Source organism: Lytechinus variegatus, chromosome 12, assembly GCF_018143015.1.
Source record: "Lytechinus variegatus isolate NC3 chromosome 12, Lvar_3.0, whole genome shotgun sequence".
In the NCBI taxonomy this organism is placed as follows: Eukaryota; Metazoa; Echinodermata; class Echinoidea; order Temnopleuroida; family Toxopneustidae; genus Lytechinus; species Lytechinus variegatus.
This window is the reverse complement of record NC_054751.1, coordinates 27,579,875-27,589,240: the sequence shown is the minus strand read 5'-3', so window position 1 is coordinate 27,589,240 and position 9,366 is coordinate 27,579,875. Positions and strand designations below refer to the sequence as shown.

General features: G+C 36.4%; 1 protein-coding gene across 1 annotated transcript in view; it reads left to right on the top strand.

Annotated features, from left to right (window-relative positions):
* The first annotated feature begins 1,057 nt into the window (after positions 1-1,057).
* LOC121425133 overlaps positions 1,058-9,366 on the top strand; it is a 30,426-nt gene continuing 22,117 nt past the window's right edge. Inside the window, exon 1 of the mRNA XM_041621125.1 lies at positions 1,058-1,130. The gene's annotated coding sequence lies outside the window, so the exon portion shown is untranslated. The remainder of the gene's footprint in view (positions 1,131-9,366) is intronic.

The following is a 9,366-nucleotide window of genomic DNA, read 5'->3' as shown; positions in this document are numbered from 1 at the left end:
TCATAATGTTAGCTAAGCTTTATAGATTTCTTTATTACACCTGTCTAGTTACTTAATCTCTTGTTGATCAAGCATCATTTTAGTTTGAATTTAAAGGTCAATTTTTCATATTTCTGAAGTGTTTCATCGGAGCTTAACAAAAAAGTGTGATATATGACAAAGGGTTAACTGGCTTTTGGGGATTTTAGTTTTGAATACCTCTAGTGTGAATGACCCCTTTGGCAGGCCGGAAATTTTGGGTGATCGATGTGGTCTGTCAATGCACTGACTGTCCAAGTGTGATACATTAGCCCCAAACTGAACCATCCCCTTCATTTCAGCTCCATTAGTTCATTAGCGTTGAGCCAGGCTAAATGTTTGGTGTCCCCTCACACCACGGGTTAATTTGCTTCCTCCTCAATCATTAGAGGAAGTATGTAGAATTTGAATGGGCCATTCTAAATCATCCATGTAATTTTCTGTTTCCATACACGTGTCCTCAGGGAGTCCATGTTTTGTTATGTTTTATGTATTGTGCAAGGTTAAAAGCCAATCATAAATTATTAATGTATACCATTATTATTATTGACTTAAAAAGAGGTTACCAGCCCCCCCCCCCCAGTTGGATGATATAGTTTGTTTTGTTTTTTGGAACCAAGGATTGTGTTCTATCATGGGCCTAAGAGAAGATCCATTGTTTTATCGACAGATTTTGTTTGTAAATGTGTTTCTGAATAAAAAAGCATTCCATTTTCTGAATACACACATAAATAATTAATTAAGATGCTTCAAGATATTACGGTACTCCATTTCAACCACACTTTTGTTTAGTATAAAAACTGAGTGTGACTTCGTACACCACTTTCAATTGGAAAAGGAAACGGAAATTGATTCAAGTCTTTGAAAATCTTCAACTTATAGATCGGTATATGTTTCTTGCAATCAAATCTATTGCATTTACATACATGTGACTGGAATAATAATATATCAGATGTACTTAGCTTTTGCCTTTTCTGATTTGCAGTTGCTGTTCATTTTTCATACTCAAGGCATCTTTACTTATCATTTTTCTTTTTATTCTCTTTTTCTTTCTCCAGGAAAGTCTCGAATGTCTGAATCCAGCCAGTGAGCAGAAAAAGCAAGAATCAAAGGTATTAATTTAAACCCTCTTTATATTGGGTAATCTGAAAATGATCTACTCAAATTTGAAAAGATGCATTATCAAACAAGAACATTAACAAAATCCTATTACAAGATAAACAGTTTCAACTCAAAATGAAGAAGAAAAAATATTTTCATGGTGATATAGAATCTATTCATTTTGAGAAGAATGTAGTCATTTCTTGATTGAAACTCGTTTAAAGGGGTAATTCAAGCTAAAACTAATAATATCTCAGTAAATAGAGAAAAGAAGACTGAATCATGGAAAATATCAACATCTTAATAAAAAAATAAAGTTCTTTATCAATATTTTGTGAGAACAGTTATACACATCCACATTGAATATACAGTTGGTGGGCTTGTGATATCATGTATTCATTTTCCTTCCTGATTTCAACTCAAATTTGAATCAGTTTTTAAAGTGTGAGATAAAGGTAGCACTCACAAAACTTGCCCCACAGATTTTAAAGGAACAAAGAAGAGTGTTATGAACAACTTCAAGTGAATAATTTGCACTTCATTGACAATTATTTGAATTTTCATTCAATCTTAGAATTAGCTACTATATGAATTGCTGCCATTATAATGAGGGCAGGGAGGAGGGAGAAGGGGCTATATATCCAGACAGATACCACAAAAAAGTGGAATAGTAGTCTTCATTTACCCACACAATGCATTTCATAGGAATACTGTCCTCTTGATTGTCAGATTTTGATATTTTCACCCACCCTCGAATATCAGCTTCTTCATTTTGTGTCATTGCTGCAATTATGATAAGAGCGCGGGGAGAGGGAAGAAAGGGACTCTATTGCCAGAGAGATGTCACATGGGAAAGCAATCTAACAAATAAGGCACTCAATCAAGCCAACAGCCTCAAATTGCCACAGTATGAAATATTATTAGCCCCCATCTAGCATCTACGTTTTATGCTAATGGTTCTCGGTCTGTAGAGGGATAGGCGATAGTTTTTCACATGTGGGTGATGAAATTATCTGTGCAGTGAGCATATCTAGAGAAATGAATTTACATAGCGGATGCATAAACTGTCAAATTAAGGATTGTGTTGTTAAAGATCTACTTTGCACAGGTGTATTTAAATTTATGGACCTGTTTCAGGAAATGATATGGGTATGGTAACTCTTCTGTAGAAACCGTGATGTGTTAAGCGGCCAAGCCATATTGCCGGGGTAGTTACCATAATTGCATTGCTGTCAAAATTTTTGTTTTTTTCTGAAACGGGCCCATGAAATTGATATAAACATTTTGTGTGGGAAATTTAAATCCTGGGCAATTGCAACCCTGGAACATAAGTGAAAATTTTGATGAGATTAATAATTAAGAGTCATGCCTGTAAAGAATTGTCACTTAATGTCCCTTTTTATTTCTTATTAATGTAGTTTGTGTACAAAACTTTTAAAGCTCATTGCTATGGGCAGTGTTGGAGGAGGGCTAGTATGAACTCATAGATTACCGTGTCACCCATTTTTTTTCATGGCGAAATGGTTACCGTCATCTGTGATGCTTTAACATTTACCAGTATATTGTTTCAATAGTGGGCAAGAGCCAGTGACTTCAGTATGTTACATTTACTAAATCCCCGTGGGTAAAGCCTGACATTTCCTCCGCTAACTTTTTCGTATGGACAAGGTAGCTGAGAGAGATAATGAGAGAGTGAGAATAAGAGCGAGAGAGTGGCAGTAAGAGACGGAGAGAGGGCAGCGGAGAGATGGACAAAAGAGACTGGAGTGAGAGTGGGTTATTAGTTGCTAATGATTTAATGAGATACAGTTGAAATTGCTTCATTGAGTTAATCAAATGTCCCTTGCATCAATTGTTATTTTTTATGCGAGGACAACCGGCCCCAAGTCTTTCTCTACACCTGTAAAAAGCCAGAGGATAATTTATTAAAACCACGGGCGCTTGGTGATAAATTCCCTTCGGGTTAAATTCAATAATTACTCTGCTTGATATCAGTTCACCTGTAGGTGTGCCTTTTGAATTTTTAATCGTTTTCATTTTGAAAAATGCATGAACGACACAAGTCGTCGTTGGTGCAATTGAAAGTTCGTGAGGTGTTTCATAAAGCTGTATTGCAAAGATACGCACAACTGGAATAAGTTTTAGGTGCGAAGACAGATATTGGGATACATCATTTGGCACAAGAAAGGGTCACCAGTCAATTGAAACAACACCCCCCCTCCAAGAAAATAAAAGAGAGAGAGACAAAAAAAGTGTTTTTCCTGAGTTATTGCATGTAAAGTCCCACCATTAGATATTTCAGAGTAACTGTCTATGTGTTTGTTGAGTGGAATGAAATACCATCATGTTCAACCAATGTTTGCTTCACCAAGTCAACCTACCGTGTTTTTGTGCAATATTTTCTTGACCTTTTGACACACCACATTTGTGCAAGCGAAAGGAGAGAACCGCACCCGTTTGTGTTTGTATATTATCTCTTCTTCCCCTTCACTAAACCAAGATTTGTTCTTAATTTTCAGCATTACTTCATGATTATATTCCTTTCCTTTCAAATTTATTGCCCGGGTGCATGTGTATTTGACTCTTCTGAATAGCTCTTGCAAAATATTTCTTCTGTCTTACCTCTGCTTTTTCTCTCACCCCTACCCCCACCCCATTTGTTTTTTCTCTGTCTTTTCCTGCCCCATTCTCCCTCTTCTCTAAAGCGTACATTATTATTCACTCTCTCCGTTCAGATGGCCAATGCCTAACCAATTCTCTGTCTTATTTTCTGACGTTCTATCTGTCTTATTTTCTGACGTTCTATCTGTCAACACTCTCTCCCCTCACTTCTCCTTCCTCAAACTTTCCTCCTTCTTTCTTCCCCTATTTGTCCCTTTGCCTACCTCTGTCTTTCTGTCTCTCTAAATTCTCCCTCCCCTCCTTTCTTAAACTTCCCTTCACTTTCTCTCTCTCCCCTTCTTTCTCTCTTTAGCCACCCCTGCTTACTTTAATTTCCAAGCTCTGGAAGAAAAGGTTGGTAAAAAGAAGGTGTTTGGGGATGGATCAATAGCAAGATGAATGTGCAAATTGATCGCCCTGAGAAAATGTTTTCACACGCTGATGTTACCCAAGAATTGATTGAAGTGTAGGGCTCCAAGTCTCTGCGGATGTGCCGTGCCCGGCTCTTCCCGCCGATGTTTCACCCTCTCTCACTTATGAGTCCCCAAAAGGAACAAATTTTATTCAGGATGTTGCAGCTCCTGGAATGGAAGGCATTTTAGATTGTTCCTTTATGTATTGCCATTGAACTTGGCACCAAATTTACTCCATTTACTGTCTTGACATTTGCATGTACATGAATGAAATTCCCCCGTAGTATGCTAACTTATGCTGTCATTAAATTTCATGGGATGGGAAAGGGGATCTTGATTTTCTCTCAAGCAGACTTATATTTAAAGGTTTTTGACAATGTACTTGCCTCTTAACCAATTTAGTCCATTTGTACTTTCTTTTTTTTGTATTTGATGGGTCACTTTAGTTGTACATGTACTTGTCTGTACGATTTGTTGGCAACAGGTGGGTCAGAGGAAGTCATGCTTGTTGTCTTTTCGTTAGAATTGTTTATTAAACAATTGATAACTTGGAATTCTCTGTTGAAAAGAATATCATTGAACTGTGATGCATTGCTTAAATTCCATCTTTTTCAAATCTTGGAAAAGCTTTTTCAAATTGTGGAAGTTTTTGCGACCAAATTTTGTCCACAATTGACTTTCATTTGATCTCTACAATGTGTGGTGAAAGTTGTTGCACACACTTTGTTTTAATTAATTTTCACTATGTCATGCTGACATGCATAAAAATCACCTGGAAATAATATGTATACCTAAATACCTCTTCCTGTTTATCCTTTTCCTTTATGTCCCAAAAAGATTACTAACGTTGACTTAATTTTTTAAAAGAAATTTTAAAAATTAGAAATAAAACTACAGTCGGTAAATTATCCAAATACACTGATCTTAGTTATTTTTCATATTCTTTTTATGAAAAGATACTGTAGCCGAAAATGAAAGAATATAATGCACTTGTATTAAAATCCACCATTCCACCTTTTTAGACACCCAGCATACTGTTCTTGTTACAAAGTGATTCTAGGAAATAAAAGTTCATTCATTCTAAAGCCTAGGATTTGAATCAATTCTTGTAAGATATCACATCTTCATATTTTTTTTTCAACATTTCTTGGAGAGGAGAGGATAGAGGCCTGCATATTTTTCCCGGCAATTACATTATGTGACATGCCTTGCTATTATTCCAATATGAGTGAAGTAATCTTGCGCTATTCTGGATCGAAACCAACCCCTCATCTTGTCTCGCATAGCTTTCTGGTTCACATGTCATCGGATACCTACATTCTGTGAGGGCTTCCTGTCCGACTCTCCTTTCCCTTCCCATCATGCAATGCAACTAAGGATCCTGTTCCATGAGCGAAAGATGCGATGGGGTGTTTCCGTATTCATTCATTTAACATAATTAAATCGTTAGTATTGGCAAATCTCTATGTTGCCTGATTTGAATTAATAGCTTCATCATAGTGATTCATGGCAAGAATTTTTTTTTTCATTAAAGGGATTAAAAGTCAAATATCAGAAATGTTTTCATATCTTCATTAGAAAGTACTTCGTATTTTTTTTCTTTGAAAGCAGCCTATTTTCTAATTGCCACATAATTCATCTTTGGCAAGTCATTTTTCATTATTAGCCTTTTCTTTGTTGGTTTCACTATGGAAGTGCTATTTGGTAAATCTCTTTCATTTCTTTTTTTCAAAGTGATCTGAAATATATATTCTAAAGAAAAAACAATGAATATCAAGTGTTTGATTCAGAAGTTGAAACTTGAGGCTAAATTGATTTTGAATAAAGCAGAGAAAAATATTTCAATATTGAAAAGATACCATGATGATTATACATTCTGCATGATACATCTTTTTTTTCTTCTTTTTTTTCTTTCTTCTCCAGTTAGTTATCCCTGTAGCTACAAAAACCGAATCAGAGTATAGAATTGACTTGACCCATTTCTAAGAGTGTTTTTAGATCATGTTGTTGTAAAGACGAGAAGGCACACCTTTGGTAGGTCGATATAAACCTGATAGATGTGATACCGAGTGGAGGGTCACTTCCTGGCTGGGGGCTGGGGAAGATTCTCCGAGAACTGACTCCATGTTTTCCCTTTTCTCCCGTGCTCCTCTGCTCTTTTTTGCTATACAAACATTATCTTCTGCATTCCTTCTTTTATTTACTCTCATTCTTGTCCTTCTCTTTTTGCCTTTGTTCCTATAATAGTGTGATATGTGGCTTCAGTTTTAATATGGTCTCATTTCTGACTTTCCTACTGTGCTTTCAGACTCCCTTGGTCACCTTCCTGGACTGATCCATTGTGGGGCTCATTGGAAATGTCCTTTGCCTCGTTCTCAGCCTGGGACATCTAGTTCTTGGTGTTGGCCTTGTAGGTCTGAAATCTTGAAGTGCTTGGCTTCAGGCCTGGTCCTGACCTTTCACACCCCACTCTTGGCCTTGACATCCACACCAACACTGGTGTCCACGTAACCTCATAAGAAATTGAGTGTAACAGGGACCCTTTGTGATATATTGTAATGCATGCTGCCTATCCTGTATATAAAGAAAAGGGGCCCTTTTACGACCACCTTTCAAAGTTTTGAGATGAGGAATCAGCATTTAGGTAGGCCGGGGGGGGGGGGCACTCAGTATATAATGCATAGTGGGTATGTGCCGCGGAGGGGACCCCCATTTTTACACTCAAATTTCCGTTCCAAGGCATAGCATTTTTGCCTTGTTGAGAAAAAGAACATAGAAAGCCGCTCCAAGGCATAACATTTTCTTCTTTTCGAGAAAAAAGAAGAGAGAAATCCGCTCCAAAGCATCGCATATTTTTCGTTACGCCGCTCCGATCGCATTGAATGAGCTGCAATTTTGGTGAAAAGCGGCTGCAGAGCTCCACCGGCGAAGGCCGCGCTATCTGCATCATGCACGTATGACCGTTCCATAGGGATGCATACGCACTCACACGCTGGTGATCCGTTCCAAGGACCCCCGTTTTCACAAACATTTGTCGTTCCGAAGCCCGTTCCGAGGACCCTCCTTTTTACAATAAGCCCGCTCCAAGGCCCCCGTTTTTTGTCTCGCCCGTGGCACACCACACCACTTTTTTGGTCGAGTGCCCCCCCACCCCCCCCCCCCCCCCCCCCGAGGTAGGCCCATACTTCGTATGATTTTTGAGATTCTATTTCCAGTCAAATTTCCACTGTCTCTTGTTTTTTCTTTACGTTTCTTCAAATTAGGTAACAATTTTGCTGCAAAATAGAAGGAAGGCAATCTTTTTTTCTTCTCTTCAACTACATGCACCCACCTCTATCTTTCATTTTTCATATTTTGTTGTGGTTTCCGTCTTGTATGGTTCTCTTTCTCTCTCTCCACCTATCCTGTTTTCTATCCCTCTTGTCTTTCTCTATATACAAATGCAGTCAGAGTGTCTCAAAGAGAAGATTGATCCTTGTTATTCTTGTGCATGAGTTATGAAAGGAATACTCTATCCGGAAGCATGATACCAGATCTAATACGAATCATACAGCTTGCTCTCCCATTTTCAGATAATTATCAAGCATTGGTTAAAAACATGTTTCGTGTGGTTTTCATGTATTGTATATGCATATGATAACCGCAAACGCATAAAAACTGTAATATACGAAAGGTGTTCTATTACTTATGCAGGCCATATAAGAGAAGTAATAATGTTCAGTTTCGTTTTAGTTACCAATTTATTGTGACCCCATTAGATGATGTATTATGTCAAGAATATTCATGAAGAAAATGCTTTAGTGTCTGCCATTCATCAAATAAATATGTTTTAAGGGCTTTGTTTAGAGAAATATTGCCTGAAGAATACACAAAGAAAGACTGTTACTCAATGCTGCGTTTTTTATTCTGTCGGAGATAGAAGTGCTCTTTTGTATTCTTCTCTTGCAGTTGTTGTTAAAAGATGGACAGATCGCCCCACCCCTGTCGTCTTACAATATTCTGTATCCATTTAAAGTAAATACTGGTACAATATACATATCATTAGATTGTATTGGAATTGATAATATTGTGATCAATTCCAATCAATTCTATTTATTATTCATTAAATTCCTACATAAAACAGATTGATACGGCAAATGATAAAGCAAGAAAAGTGTATGAAACAAAATGCAATATAAAAAAATGTAAACAGACAGCAATGGAACAATTACACATTATTTGACTTCATTGGTTTATAAAGAAACCTTTAATTTTGTTACATGTTGTTGCTCTGTATATTGTTTGGAATAAAATACATTAGCTTCCATATTTCACAAACTGTTGCATTATCCATTTCATCATTGTCATGATTATTTTATTACCTTTATGCATCTCATTGCATGGCATGTACCAGTTGCCGTGTGATATTTACTGTGGATGAAAGCAATAGACATGCAATGCTGATCAATAATGAATGATGCTATTGATACTCAATAAACATATCCAATAGATTGTCAGGAAAAATAAAACAAGTTAAGTATGAAACACTTATATAGATTTCTTTATCTAATATACCCCCTTTTGTCAGATACATTGAAATATGAAATAACTGATCTGTGACATCAAGAATGGTAGATTCTAGAGATACTATATAGGTGACTAGTTTCTGATATCGTATTTTCAAGAGCCTTTTCTATAATTCAATTTTTTCAATGATAAAAATAAGAATAATATAAAAATAACTGATCTGTGATATCAAGAATGGTAGATTCTAGGGATACTATATAGGTGACTAGTTCATGATTTTATATTTTCAATAACATTTTTAATAATTAAATTCTTTCAATGATGAAAATAAGAATAATAAAAATATAATAGTAATAGAAATATATTTTCAGTAATTCTAGTTCAATTGTGTTTTACCCCCTTATTAAAGGAGAGAGAACAACACTGTAAAATTAGAGTGTTAAAATTGACACCACTTGATGCCCATAGAGGACCACTCCCTGTAATTACAGCCTAGAGATTTAGCATAACACCAACAGACAAAAGAATGTGAAAGCAACATCCACGTATGTTGTAATTAACACCCATGTTGAATTAACACCAAAAATTAAGTCTGGATTGAACTGGCTATTGTATTCTTCCATGTCCACCAATCAACATTTTTTGTTGTTGTTGTGAAGTTTCATGT